The sequence below is a fragment of the Acyrthosiphon pisum genome, chromosome A2 (genome assembly GCF_005508785.2).
Source record: "Acyrthosiphon pisum isolate AL4f chromosome A2, pea_aphid_22Mar2018_4r6ur, whole genome shotgun sequence".
Classification (NCBI taxonomy): Eukaryota; Metazoa; Arthropoda; class Insecta; order Hemiptera; family Aphididae; genus Acyrthosiphon; species Acyrthosiphon pisum.
The window spans coordinates 88,898,184-88,912,730 of NC_042495.1; the positions used below are offsets into that span (position 1 = coordinate 88,898,184).

The 14,547-nt window shown below is 34.6% G+C and overlaps 1 protein-coding gene across 6 annotated transcripts in view; it reads left to right on the forward strand.

Moving 5' to 3' along the window:
• Positions 1-1,280: 1,280 nt before the first annotated feature.
• LOC100571379 (phorbol ester/diacylglycerol-binding protein unc-13-like) overlaps positions 1,281-14,547 on the forward strand; it is a 34,360-nt gene continuing 21,093 nt past the window's right edge. For 2 of the 6 annotated variants that reach the window (XM_029490704.1, XM_029490705.1), the window contains exon 1: positions 1,281-1,954. The gene's annotated coding sequence lies outside the window, so the exon portion shown is untranslated. Of the gene's footprint in view, positions 1,955-14,315; positions 14,536-14,547 lie in introns of those variants that run through there. The other 4 variants (XM_016800946.2, XM_016800948.2, XM_016800947.2 and 1 more) reach the window with 3 other exon arrangements.

A 14,547-nucleotide genomic window follows, 5' to 3' on the forward strand; every position in this document is an offset into this window, starting at 1 on the left:
ATATTATGAAATATAAATTGTACACAGAGCATTAGAAAGTCTAGTAGGTACTCGGTATACTAGGTATATGGAATACGGCTCAACACATTTTTGGTGTTGCGGCGCAGCGTTGAAGTTGACGAATGTTCAACGACTCATCACACAGACACTCCTTATGGTTTATAATAATATACTGCAGAGTAGGGCTATTATACACACACCATTACAAAATCGGGGACGATGAGGTTTTATCGGCGGTAACTCGTAAGTGTGTCGGAAAATTGATAAATCGATGAAACCAAAAAAAAAAAAGGAAATCGCGTATATTGCACAGCCGGCCGTCCGTTTTCATCACACTCGCGTGTATCTTATATATTATATATTATTATTATTATTATTATATAAATCCGGCGGCGGCGGTGGAGGTCACGTCGTATATAGATCGTCGTGCGGTCATGTCTGCGCTTGTAACAATATATAGGTAGGTAGGTATATAATGTTATGACAATGCACGGAGATATGACTTATCCTTATCACCGGTGGGGCATAATAGCTGTCTTACGGGAGAGGGATGATTGCGGAGATGAGTGGGCACGGTCGAGGGACGAATCGGCGAGGGGGGAGGGGGAGGGCCGGTGGTTGGTCATCAGTGGCGACGACTAGATGTACGGCGGTGGCAGAAGAACGCGGGAGAGCAGAGAGTTTCGTCTAAACGAACACTGCCGCGCGGTGGTATGATATCGCGGCGATGGTGGCCGCGGAGTCGATGGAGAACGGGCGGCGCGGGTAGAAGAAGAAGTTGTAGCAGAAGACGAAGAAGAAGTAGTAGGAGGGAGAAGTAGGAGAAGAATAATAATAAGAAGAAGAACTGGACGCGGTGTCGGTTTCGGTGGCGGTGTCACTGTCTGCGCGTTTACGACGTATCATATATAGAGGTATACGCGTAATACATACTATCGTATAATACATGTACATATGAATACGTGTGTACCGCACGTTATCACGCGACATGCGGGCGAATACGATTTTGATGCGCGCGCATTCGACAGGGGCGGCGGTGGCGGCGGCGGCGATGACGGCCTCTTCACTACCACCCTTCTGGCCGGCGCCCGCGTGACAGGGTGCGATACGCTCGGCTCAGCTGACTGTGCGCGCGGGACGTGCACGCCGAGCGGTGGCGTACATATATCTATATACGCGCATTCTGTATCGCTATGACGTAGTCGTACACACGCGTACAATACACCATGCTACCAACTTTGCGGCGCGCCGGCCGATATACTTTTTCGTGCCCGTCAGTGGCGATGCCGCAGCCGTTCGGAGCTTTATTATCGCAGCCGCCGCCGTCGTTACGGCGCACCCGTATCGCAGCTTTCACCGCTGCCGTCTCGTGTCGCCGCCTACGTCCGTCGTCGATGCCGCCATCCGACGGCAGCAGCACCAACAACAACAACAACAACAACGCGTCCGACACCGCCGGCCCTTATCGCTGCCGCTGACTCCGCCGCGCTCGCAGTGGTCAGTCGCACTGCCGAGTGCACGTTCGCCCCGCACGGCCGTCGCCGTCGCCGTCGTCGTAGCCGTTTTCGTCGTCGTCGTCGTCGTCGTCCCGCTCGCTGCCGTTTTCGTCGTCGTCGCCGTCGCCGTTATCGCCGCGCCGCCGTCATTTTCCACTGCCGTCGCAGTCGCCGTCGCCGCTTTTGCGTTATCGAACGGCGGCCGCACCTTACCACGCTCGCAAAGCTATTATCACTCAGGTACATCAGCCACTGCTATTATCAACTGTCTCGTCGAAACACGAGATTCTCGTAATATAAGCACCGACACCGCCACCGCCACCACCGGCACCGCCTCCACAACTACCGCTAGCACGACCTCCACCGCCGCCACCTCAGCCACCTCAGCCACCTCCGGCTGTAGTCGTACAACCACTGCGATACTACTACTATATTACTACGACTCGCCACGCGTCGCCGTAAGTACACGTCACGATGCGTTCCTCACCCCGTCTGCACGCCCCCTACAGGAAAACCGCGCGCACCAAACGATCGCCGTCGTAAATTTTTGCAATTTTTTTCCACTCCCGGGGGTCGCTATATATGCGGTTTTTATCATCCCCGCGGTGCACCACTGCTCGCCGGTTTTGTTCATCCGTCGTTTTACGCGGTGCGTCTCTCCCTCCGCCGCCGCCGCGGGAAAAAGTCGTCTGCAAAACTAATTAGGCGCGTTGCCAATTTCTTTCACAATGGAACTGGGCCACCGCCGCCGCCGCTGAACTGTGTGTGTGTATATATATATTTAGAGTTATTGGACCTTTTGGATAAAAACTCGCCGAAAAGAAACCACTCTATTGCCAATACGGTCGGGTGCCCGCACGCTATAAAATTTATATATATATATACATTATCAGGCATCAGCCCCCAACTTTTCTAATTTCCGGAAAATCGTTTGAAGAGACCGCAAAAAACAAGCATTACCTATATTATACCTACTCATCGTCATAATTTTCTTGTGCTCTCAGGTATAAATTACTCGGCCGGCGGCGCACACCTTAGATCGCGTCTCGCGGCACGTGTATAAACGGATTAAAAACTTTAACCGCGATTATGTTATTATTGCATTATGATATACCTATATATTGTATAAGACGCAAAGGAAATTCTCGTCGTCGAAATCGAACGTATAACGACGATGATGATGTTGTACGATATATAATAATAATATTTGTTTAGCATAGTAATATATTATAATATAATATAAGTACAATGCTGTGGCGGTATCCCGCCGACTTTTTTTCATCGAGAGTCGCCGCCGACTCGTAAAATAATAAAAATATATCGTTGCGACACTCGCGCGATTCTCGCTACAAACTTTTGAAGAGTTTACTGTATACCATTGTTACCAGGTATTATAATACTATTACGATGGTTATTCGTGACAATCCGAATACTATAATATACTACGCGGATTTTGACAATCTCATTACGCGACCCGTTGCCCGAGGTAAGGAACCGTGGACGAGGACATGGCGTATAGTCGGCGATGAACGGTGAGGATTGGAGTGGGGCGAGGGGAAAAAAATTGTTTTCAACAAAATTTACGAGAAAAATCGAGTTTCTACTCGGCGACCGATGACGCCACCCTCGTACACATCGTGACGTCACGCTGGTATTATATATGAACTAGATTTTCTTTCTGCCGAATGCGAACTCGTTTTTTTCTTTCCTTTTGGCCGTTAAAAACCGACAATATTGATCAAGTGTCGTACGAAACGTAATTTATATATTATATTATTATTATATTATACGACATTATATTATTATTATTATCATTATTTCGTACGGTGTGACGCCACCACAGTGATAATATTAATAATTTGTATATAATTACGATAGTACATGACTTTTCGCCATCACTCGTATAATATAATAATATGTGAAGGTAGGCTGCAGGTACGTCATATTATATAACATATAATATACTTTTATATCTCTGGACACACATCGCATCCGAACTATATTACGCTCTCTCACGCGTCATATCGCATTATTATATAGTAATGTACGCGGTTATCAGTCGTGTACCGAATTTAACGGAAATGTCATTTCTCCGCACCACGCGACTGTTTTATTTCACGCGTAGACACGACTGTGCGCAAGAGATCGATTTGCTGAGCTTCCTATGTATATATATATATATATATATATATATATGTGTATAGACCTACCGCACTCGTGTCGGGTATCAATGAAAACGTGTCCACCGCTAACCATTATACGCGAGACACGCACGCACGCACGCACACCCACACACCCCACACACACCCACATACCCACACGCGCGCACGCGAGCTCACTATTGTTTCGTTCACCGTTTCGTATAAAATATATGCGATAGCAGACACTTACGCCCGGTACACTTTTGGCGTGTCTCCGCCTCGTGTATACGCATTCGGCATTATAATATCGATATGTATAGGTATTGTATAATATAATATTGAATGTACGGATAGCGATAGCTGCAGTGTACGATATAATATTATACGGAAATGCCAAACATTTCAACTGAGAGACCGATGATTATATTGTTATTGTGACACGAAGAGTTTCGTCGGTATCGGTTTTGATAATATAACTCGGTGGGTGGGTATAGGTAGATATGCGTTGGCACTGCATATAATATAGACGTATGCTGCAGAATTTCAAGTCGGGTGCAGCGAATATATTATAATATAATATTTTTTCACGACTGTATTTTAGTTAACGTTTTTAAATCTCAACTCATTGACAACATATTTTAACCTTTATCGATATCTCGTCTACGATATTACAATATATATATAGGTACTGTGGTCTGTGTTAAAGATATATAGCAGAAAAGAATATAGCTCGGTATAATTCAACATTGTACTCAGGGTTGTCCTGACGATTTGCGCCGTCCAAGGGCAGAGTAAAATTGCAGTGCCTAAAATGTCATTTTTATATATAGCACATATAGGTAAAAAGGGGCAAGGGCACAAATAGACTTAAAAATATAGTACCTTTTGGCTCATACTTACAACAATACGAATAAGTCAATAAATTAATAACGCAACACGACATAATAATATACCCACCTACTTAAATTGAATATAATAATATTGATAAACGAACAAGTCAATAAATATAGCAGACGGTAGCAAGAACAGTAAAAAATATATTATAGAATATTAACCTTCCTACTTTTTAAATCAGTAAATGTGTCAATAATATCATTAGGTATATTATAAAAGTTGGTCAGCAATTTCTTTTCAATAGATATTATAGCTAAATTGGAGACTTTTTCATGGGACAGAGTGCTTTGAAGATGGTCAACTATAATATAGGTAGGTAGGTAGTAAAAATTATTACCATTATGGAATGTATAAACTCTAAATGATACATTTCTTTTGCTCATCAACTTTACTTTTTTTTATTGTATCTATAAAAGCGGGGCCTGTCCAACATTTTGGAAAAATGATCCCGCTCGCCCCGCTCCAAGGAAAGCGGCTCTTTTTGTTTGGATAATTAACGAATTTTGTATCTAGTATTATTATACGGTGGCCCAGTTCGGCCCTTATACAGATCTATTATTTAAACTTTTGGAGGGCGGCAAGAGCACACTCTGCTGCTGCCCCTGTACGCACCCTATATGGAAGGTGGGTAGGTATACCGACTTTTATTGTATTCGTTTCTGCCGGTCGCAAGGATATCAAAAAAGCAACAAATATCACGACGTGTGTACGCGGGTGGTATGTGCACACAGCAGACAACAGACAGGAAGAAGGAACACTGCAGCGTAGAGATCTTTTGAATTCCAGTGTAATATACTGTCTGTAATCATTATTAGTGGACCGTTTCCGAATATCTGCGGACTATGCGGATGTTGGCGTCCCCGTAACATCCCCTCTCCGTGCCACAATGCGTGCGTTTTCCTCGAGTCGATAACCACGGTATAATACGAGTGCACAGTGTGTGTGTTATCAATATTTCAAACGCTATAACGCCGAAAGAATATAATAATATTATAATATACGAAACAATTCCATTCTGCCAACCGATAAAATTATGTAGGAATTATCGCGTGAACGCAGTCGACAACATTCGATTTATCGGTCTAAAAAATAATGTTTTAAATAAATAAGAGGTAATAATAAGCATAAAGCAATTATGCATGTTTAATAATATATTATAGAAATACCGACGTTTTTAGTTTTATCGAACTACCTCATTTGGTCTGTTTTTTTCTGTTTTGACATTTAACCTGATATATTTTTTTCTCGATTTGAAAATATAATAATTTTTTAACATTATATAGGTATTGAAAAGTGACAACCACATTATTTTTTAACCAACAAATGATCGATTAATAATTAATGGGGCTTCATATTAATTAATATATATTTGAATTTGGTTCAAAGTGGAATTTTACTTGAGACGTTATTATTACTGTTTTAAACTTTTACCAAAGCAACTTCATATAAAATTAAAAGTATTTCTAATTTTAAATCAAATATCAGTTTTAAATTTCTTTGTATCAATTACATTTGAATTGACGTTATTAAATCATAGTCTTAATATTATATATTAAACCAAGTATTTTATTTTATAATGAACGGATGACTCATAGTGTTACTTCACAAGGTTTGTGGTAAACAATTAGATTTACGGTATCTATAATTATTGGGTAACACCCACCGTGTGACCTAGTATGGGCTATCAAAGTGAGTAAAAAAGTTTTAGGATTTAACTTTTCAAAAAGTTCTGGTGAACTTCATTTTACGCCAATATAATCTCTAGACAATTAGTTTTGTTACACAATAAATAAAATTATATTATTAATCGTTGAAATTCGATAGGCGTTTACGGTGACATGGTTTTTGATGACAGACATAAAAAAATAAAAAAAACAATGACATAGGTTTAGGTGGAATAAATTGAATAAAAAAAATAAAAAACGATCGCTGTTGCGGGTACCTAGTATTGAGCGAACAGACTACTAATTTCGAATGTGCACTAAAATATGTGCGGTAAACTTTGCGGTTTTATTTGCAAACGGTGTGAATTGTTTGGTACTGCTGGTTTAAGTAAATTTTAGACGAAATTTCGTTTCATTGAATAGGATTAGAAGTTATTGACTGTATAGATACTAATGGAAAAGTTTTGAAGTTAACAATATAGTATTAGTTACAATTTTTGACAATGCGTATTCAGTACCTATATCAACGGTAACATTTTGTAGGTATTTAATAAAAATAAAATCCAAACTAGATAGTTACCTAATTATGTTATGGCGTTGCGTATTATATCCAATCTTTTAAAAACTTATAATTGTGTTGTCTTTATTATGAAACAATTAAGTTTTTCGTACAAAAAATAACAGTTACATTAATCAATTTACGAGATTAGGTGTTCTTTTAAGTCACTGCAGATATAATCATATATTTCATAATAAAATAATAATATTTGTTATTAATTATTACCTAGTTTCATATTAAATAATACATTATTCAATGCACACTGTCACACTGGATGGGCATTTGAGATTTATAACAGAAGAGTTTTTAAGGTTTATTAAGTAACTTGAACCAAGTTAAATTTGATTTTAAACTTAATGTCGTAAGATAATGATAAAACTATTTAAATCTTCTACTAGAAAAACATATTATGAACATACAGCTTAGGCATTTGTAAATATTTAAACAAAATAAACTCTAAATTAATACTAACGACATTATTTGTAATACTATTATTGGTGTTCTGATAGAGTTCAATTTGATAATATAATTATACCTACCTAGTGAAATTAAAAAAAATAACTTTTGATAAGGGTGGTGAGGAGACATTGACCCTAAAAAATATAAACCAAGGTAACAAATACGTTATATTTTAGACGGGAACAGGAAGTTCTTATGTTATAATTAATTTTTTTTATGTTAAGTACAAAAATAAAATAAAGTTCATGATTTTATAAGGTAATTTGGACTGAGGAAAAAACCATGATAGTATTTAACTATATTTATCGGTAGGAAATTGAAAGTCACGGTGTAAAAATTCCTTATTCTCAACATCTCATTTAAAATTCGTATGATACATGAATAATAGTCAAAAATGAATAGTCACGATTGATCGTTTCCGAAAATAAGATACTGTAAATATTTTTGAAGTATTATCGAAGCATAAGAATATCGATAAAAGACAAACAATTATATGAAAAGTGTGGGATTGATAAAATCTGTGAAATAAAAAAAAAGTATATTTCTATTGTACTAAAATACATTTTGTATTGAGGCTATTGGAGATGACCCGAGAAATATTTCGAAAGAAAGCCGGATGGGTGAATGCAATATAACAACTATGGGTGGCTATAATATAAGAGATAAGGATTATTGAAGTGTGGAAAAGAAATGTTGAGTATATTGTATTTATAAAAATAATAATTAAAGTAGACATGGGATTTATATTTAACTTTGATGTTCAATGAAATCTATGTTTTGACATGTTGACGCGTAATTTCTAATTCACCCCTAGCGTCACAGCTAGGATTAAACACGGAACTAACGTAAACAAAATAACGCGAAATTCTTTGATATATTATGTATGTAAACAGTCGTTATAATAGAGCTAAGCTAGATCCAAATATGTTTATAAATTAAAACAGAGAACCGAGTATAAGTTTGAGTGAAAAAGTTTTATTACTTTAAATTGAAAATATTTAATCAGCGATGCTAATAGTGATAATTTATAGGAGACATTTGTTCAGTATCTATATTATCTTGTAAGCTATTTTTTTCACGAGGATTTAAATGCTTAAAAATATACCATTACTCAACACATTAAAAGATCATAATGTCACGAATATAATAAATTATGTGAAAATTATTTTTAAGAGCGTTGCTTTTAAAATTTTTGATTCTCAAAGTTTACAAATTTACAAACATCCTAAAATCAAATAAAATCTGTATTCAGTTTTTTTGTGTTATCCCACGAATTATTTGTTTGAAGTCTTAGTATTGTTTTTGTTTTTTTCTCAATAATATGCTCCAATGTGTCTATAAGTTTAATCCGGGTATTATACAATATTCAGTTTACTTTATAAATTAGAATCATCTATGTTTTAAGTTATTTCTGTTAGAACAAACATATTTTCGATAAAAATTGTGTTTCGTAAGCTTCCACGTATCAATTCAACTGCTAAATACTGTTGCAACTTAAGAACATTTGGTTCTATAAGTAATACGTTGGCAAGTGGCCTACTCGAATCACTGGCGTGACTGATCAATACGACCAACTCATACCTAACAATGGGTTGTTCACTTGTTTGTCTTTTACTTTCTCGTAGTTTTTATGTTCATTAAATTTATAATACTCATCACATTTTAGTAGGTGTTGTACTAAATTTGATATTTAATATGGAGTGATTGTTTATTATAATATTATAATTAACTAAACTTTTGTATTTAATAATATTTTGAAAATACACACGGTATTTTATATTTTCTATACCAAGGGTGGATCCAGAAATTTATCAAGGGGGGGGGGATAATTAAAATGTATCCAACAGATACTATTCATACTTAATAACATACTTTTTAATATCAGTATTTTGAATTTATTCTTACAAACTTGTACCCAGACTAGAGTTTTCAGGTTCATCAAACAGATTTCCGTCATCTCTATGACATCTAAATGCTAAGTTTTGTTTACCCATATTAATAATAGTATCAACGATTGGTAATAATCGTGAACGATTTTCCTCTATTTGTTTTAACCTATGATCACTATATCATGATATCTATAGTATTTTCATGTCTTATAAGTGCTCCATCTTTTCCAATAAGTTTAGAAAAGGAAACAAGAGGATATTTTACTAAATAGCCTGCTTCGCTGTTACATTTATAAGCTCCCACTTGTTTATTTAAAACGAATAAGGTTTACAATTTACAATAAATGCCTTTTTTTAAATGTTGAGTATATTATCCATGAAAATCTTTGAAAATGATAAAATCTTAAATAATATTTTACAATATTTCCTTTCTTTAAATGTTCAGAATATGGTAGTAGATCATTTTGATATGGAATTAATGGATTTGTAAGCAAATGTTTTCTTATGATATCAGTGATAATAGTTTTTGTCTCCAATAAAACACCAACATCATTATTACAACATTCATTATTCGCAGGACTGTCAGAATGAAGTTGTAATAAATTACTTACTTTTAATTCTTTTTCATCACTTTTATCCTCAAATATAATATCTTTTTCTGATTGCAGTTCTATTAACAGTTTTAATATCAAATATAAGTTAATAAACAATATTTTTTTTTTGTACGTATTTAGTAATCCATTAATACCTTGATCTTTCACTGATTTCACAAGCGAGGATGAGGCTAGTTGGTGATTAACATAATTTTGCTCTTTTTTGTTTTTTATTGAACATTTCTAGGATAGGATTACACTTTCGTTTGGACATTTTAACGTGACAAAATTAAATTATAACACACACTATAATATACTTTGATGCGTAGAACACAACTAAACTGGAATTCTAAAAAGTACTATCTATTATATGGTAACTATTATACCGAACCTACATACAAAAAGATAAGATAAAATTATTATTATTTATTATTTTATCTGTGGTCTTAACGAGTTGCCCCGATTGACAGTTTATCGTAATTCTTTTGGGTAGTGGGTAGGTACGTTATAATCGTTATAACGATACGTAACCCTGAATAGAACTAGTATTTTTCACAAGTAACAATGTAATAATTTTTTATAAAATAAGCTCAAGGGCGGGGTATTTACCCTATTCCCCCCCTTGGATCTGCCACCGTTGTATACAGTATACAAATTATATTCTACTACTTATGTGAAGTTATGTCTCATGTACAAATTAAATTAAGTTTTGAATGTATCATTTAGGTAGTTATTTTGAAATATACTTTTAACAAATTTGGGTATCTAACTGTGTACAATAACATATGAGGTAAACATAAACAATTAATATATAAAAATATGTATACATGTTATAAGATAAAAAAATTTAAAAATTTAATACACAATATATAATATTAGGTATAGGTACAATATTATTGAAATATTAGCTATTAAATATTTTAAAATAATGTAATTTTTATATTGAATTGTAGAGATATAATATGAAACGTTGTTTATATTGTGTCAGAGTGTATTTTTATTCTCCACCTGACTAGATTTGTTGGCCGACGGCAATTCAACGTCACATCGAAAGTGTAAAACAAACTTCAGCGGTTTAATGACAAGTATTTTTCTTCCTTATTCCTTTTATCCCTGTTCTGCTATCTTTCAACAACTTTATAGTTTGAGAATTGTCGAGGTCTAACGTGTATAACCCATAGTTTCGGGTATTTCTAATTTGAAACTAAGACAAACTCATGTCGTTCCATAAAACAAATATCGTCGACAAAATCGTTTCTTGTATTGGCTTATATAGCGATGGGTATTGTTTTTGCAAACAATACCTATGTATTTATGGTTGGTCAGCACGCACGACCGTTTATGCATTGTTTTCGACGGTGGGATTTATTATTTCGTTGGTTATTAATTATTTTAGAATTTAAACGCATTTAAAAATGCACAGGTATATTTTTATACTTTATGATTAAATTACTTTTACTCCGAACAAAAAATAAGCGGTAAAGGAGAAAGATAAATAAAAATAATTGCTTAACCGAATTTTGTCAACTGAAAATCATTAATCTGAGTAGTTTTTTGATGTAAAATACCTCAAAAAGTCATAATGCTTTAAGTTCGTCTAATGATTATTTTTGAATCATCTTGAATGTTGGATATTTTAATGACATTTTTCGTTTGGTTAACATCTGGTTTATTATAAAAGCAAATAATGTAGCAATAGATTACATTTTAAGTTGCGATACTTCGTTTTTAAGATGTTATACTCTGAACCAATTTTATAGAAAATATAATATTATACATTTCTAATATCGTTTTAAGTAAACTTCATATTTTCGTTTTCATATCGATAGTTTTAAAATCTTTGATATGGTTTTATATGATATACCTACAAATATATTATTTGTTTTCGAGTGGGAGTATCTTATTACAGTAATTATCATTCAGTTAAAATTAACTTTTCGATAAAATTAAACGTCTGGTAATAAATATTAAATTCTAAGATTTAGATAGTAAGAATGATCATCGTATTCCTTTTCCTGATCGCAATAACCGTTTCAGATAACTTTGATCAAACTTTAGCGGAACTAGTTGAGAGAGGTTCATTAATTTTGTAATTCCCATAAACCCCAAAATGAATGATTAATTAAAGATGTAAAATTATTTAAGACGTATAAACTGTTTTAATAGTGATTTATATACAAAGTGGTACTTTCTTCGATTAACATCATTGTTGTTAAATCTCGTACTATAATATATTGTTATCAATATTAGATGGATAAGCTGCAATCGCTAAGAGAATAAATATATATTTATGTTATAAACTTATGACTACTTATAACTTGTTTCAATGTAAAATAAATAAATTAGGTAAATATAACATAATATAAATATAAATTGCTTTCAAATACAAATCCTCACACTCTAGTGGCCCATCTAATTTCTGTATCAGGAATAATTTTATTATTATTTTTTGTAACAACACATGTGCAGTTGTATTGGTTTTGTCACGTAGTAATATTTATATGACATTAATTCGTATGTATTATATATTTATATAAAGTACCTAGGTACCTAATATTTTTCTAACTATTGTAGATGCGTGCGTGTTGTAAGCTAAATGAATTAACTTAGTACCTATCGTTATATACCTCGTTTGAAAGAAAGTGAATGTTTGATATTATTTATATTCTATAGGGTTATGTATTTATTTACAATGTATGAGTAAAAGTTAATTTATTTTATACTATGCACATATATATATATTATATATACACTATACAGTGGGTTAGGTTTTATTTATTTAAAATTGAAAAACCTCATACTGGCGTATAGGTTTTAAATCGTGGTGATTTAGTGACTACCATAAATGTTAATAACGTTTTACAGTTATATTAATTATTGTTATCTAAACGATCGTTTTCAATATAACATTTTATATAATAATGTTATAAATTCGAATGGTTTAAAAAAAAAATTTAAGTGTATTGAATTTATAATTAAATTGAATTCTGAAAGACACGTCATAATTTACTCACGCTCGAGAAAGCATAATAATTATTAACTACCTACCCATTCCGTAATGTTTTGCTCCCGGTGGACATTTGTTGAGAGTTGGAAACTCCATTAAATCAATATGGTTGGTTTTATATTTTAATTTAATAAGATAATGAAATTCTCGTGTTTAATTTCAAAGGGTATAGTTTATCGGAATTTCCACACGAGCTGCAGCGGCACATCAACCGTCCGTAGTTTCATCGTTCAGTCACATGATGATGATGATGATGCGGGTTGCTGGCGATGGCCACCGCCCACTACGCGTGAGGTCAAACGTGTGGCAGTGGTATCGGCGGTAGGCGACCGACAATTTACAAAGACCTATAAAGAGTTATTAAAAAAGAAAAACAGGCCCCCGGTCAGACGGTAACACACATGCATGTACATAATAATAATAATAATAATAATAATAATAATATAGTAATTATTACGGTCAGGCCCCGTGTGTTTACACCTCATAGTAAAACATTCTATGCACATTTAACCCCCCAGATCATCCTCGCGTACAGATGACGTCATATTATCGTGCGGCCCTAATACTACACATCACACTACGAGTGGTTGGTGGTGCGCACACTTGAAAGACGCGAACGAACGTTATAGGAAACACTGCAGTGTTTTAATGTTATTAAAAAATAATAATCATAAAAATTGTAGAACATTTTTTATCGCACACAAAGAATGATGATGAAAAAAAGAGGGGAAAAAATACAAAATAAAAGATTGATTGATCGGTTGGTTAATTTGCAGGCGCGTGGGGGTTACACGAGGAGAGTATCAAACCCTCCAGGGTGCCGCTGCCTCACAAATAGTGTATTGGATGTGAGTTTTATGGGTTGCCGTATCCCCGTACATGTATATAATATTATATGTGTTCGTGTAAAAATGAAAATTTCGTTTTACAGTCGACGGTTGCTCGGGGCGGTAATAGTAAAAAATAAATTAGACCGACTATGGAGAACCTAACCCCGGCTAACCTAGAGAGAGGAGTACGGAAAGGAGAGAGAGAGAGAGAGAGTTGGAACTATAGTCCATAGAGTAAACAATTATGTTACATGTACAGTGTATACTATAATTTACCTACTTATAATATATTTAAATTATAAGACGAAAGAGAAAAATAGTTCGCGACATGAACGAAATCGTCGCCGAGGTGTTTGTGTAGTAGTGCGATATTATGGTTAATATGATATTATATTATGCGGTTTGTACAGATGCGCCGCGAACATAATATTATTATTATATGTATAGTATAGCCACTGCGGTTGGCCGCTGCCAGTTTATTATCAATAAAACAATATAATATATTATATACCGTACCTATATATATTATATAATATGAAACGCGCGTAGGTAGGTATAATATGACAAACGACAATTATATACAAAACAATATTAAAACAATATTTGCGTGCGTCTGGCGTATATATCATATAATACCTATGTGTGGGATATAATATACAATTATACTATATATTATATATTTTCACGTCCAAGTAATAAACGCGCTCTCGCACATAAGCAATATACAATATATATATATATACAAACTAATAATAATAATACTAATAATAACGCGCTTAACAATATAAAACGCAACCTCGTTGTACGCGCGTGTATCGTGTTTTAAATCATTATAATATATTACTTATAATATAATATATCATACTAGCAGTTTATCGTAGTCACAATCGTTGTATATTATGTGCGATCGAGTTTTCACACACGCGACTCTTTTTGCTGGCGTCACTTGTTGGTTCAGGTGGTGTCGCGCGCGCGCTCCATACGTTATACACACACTGCACAGGTACTATAATAT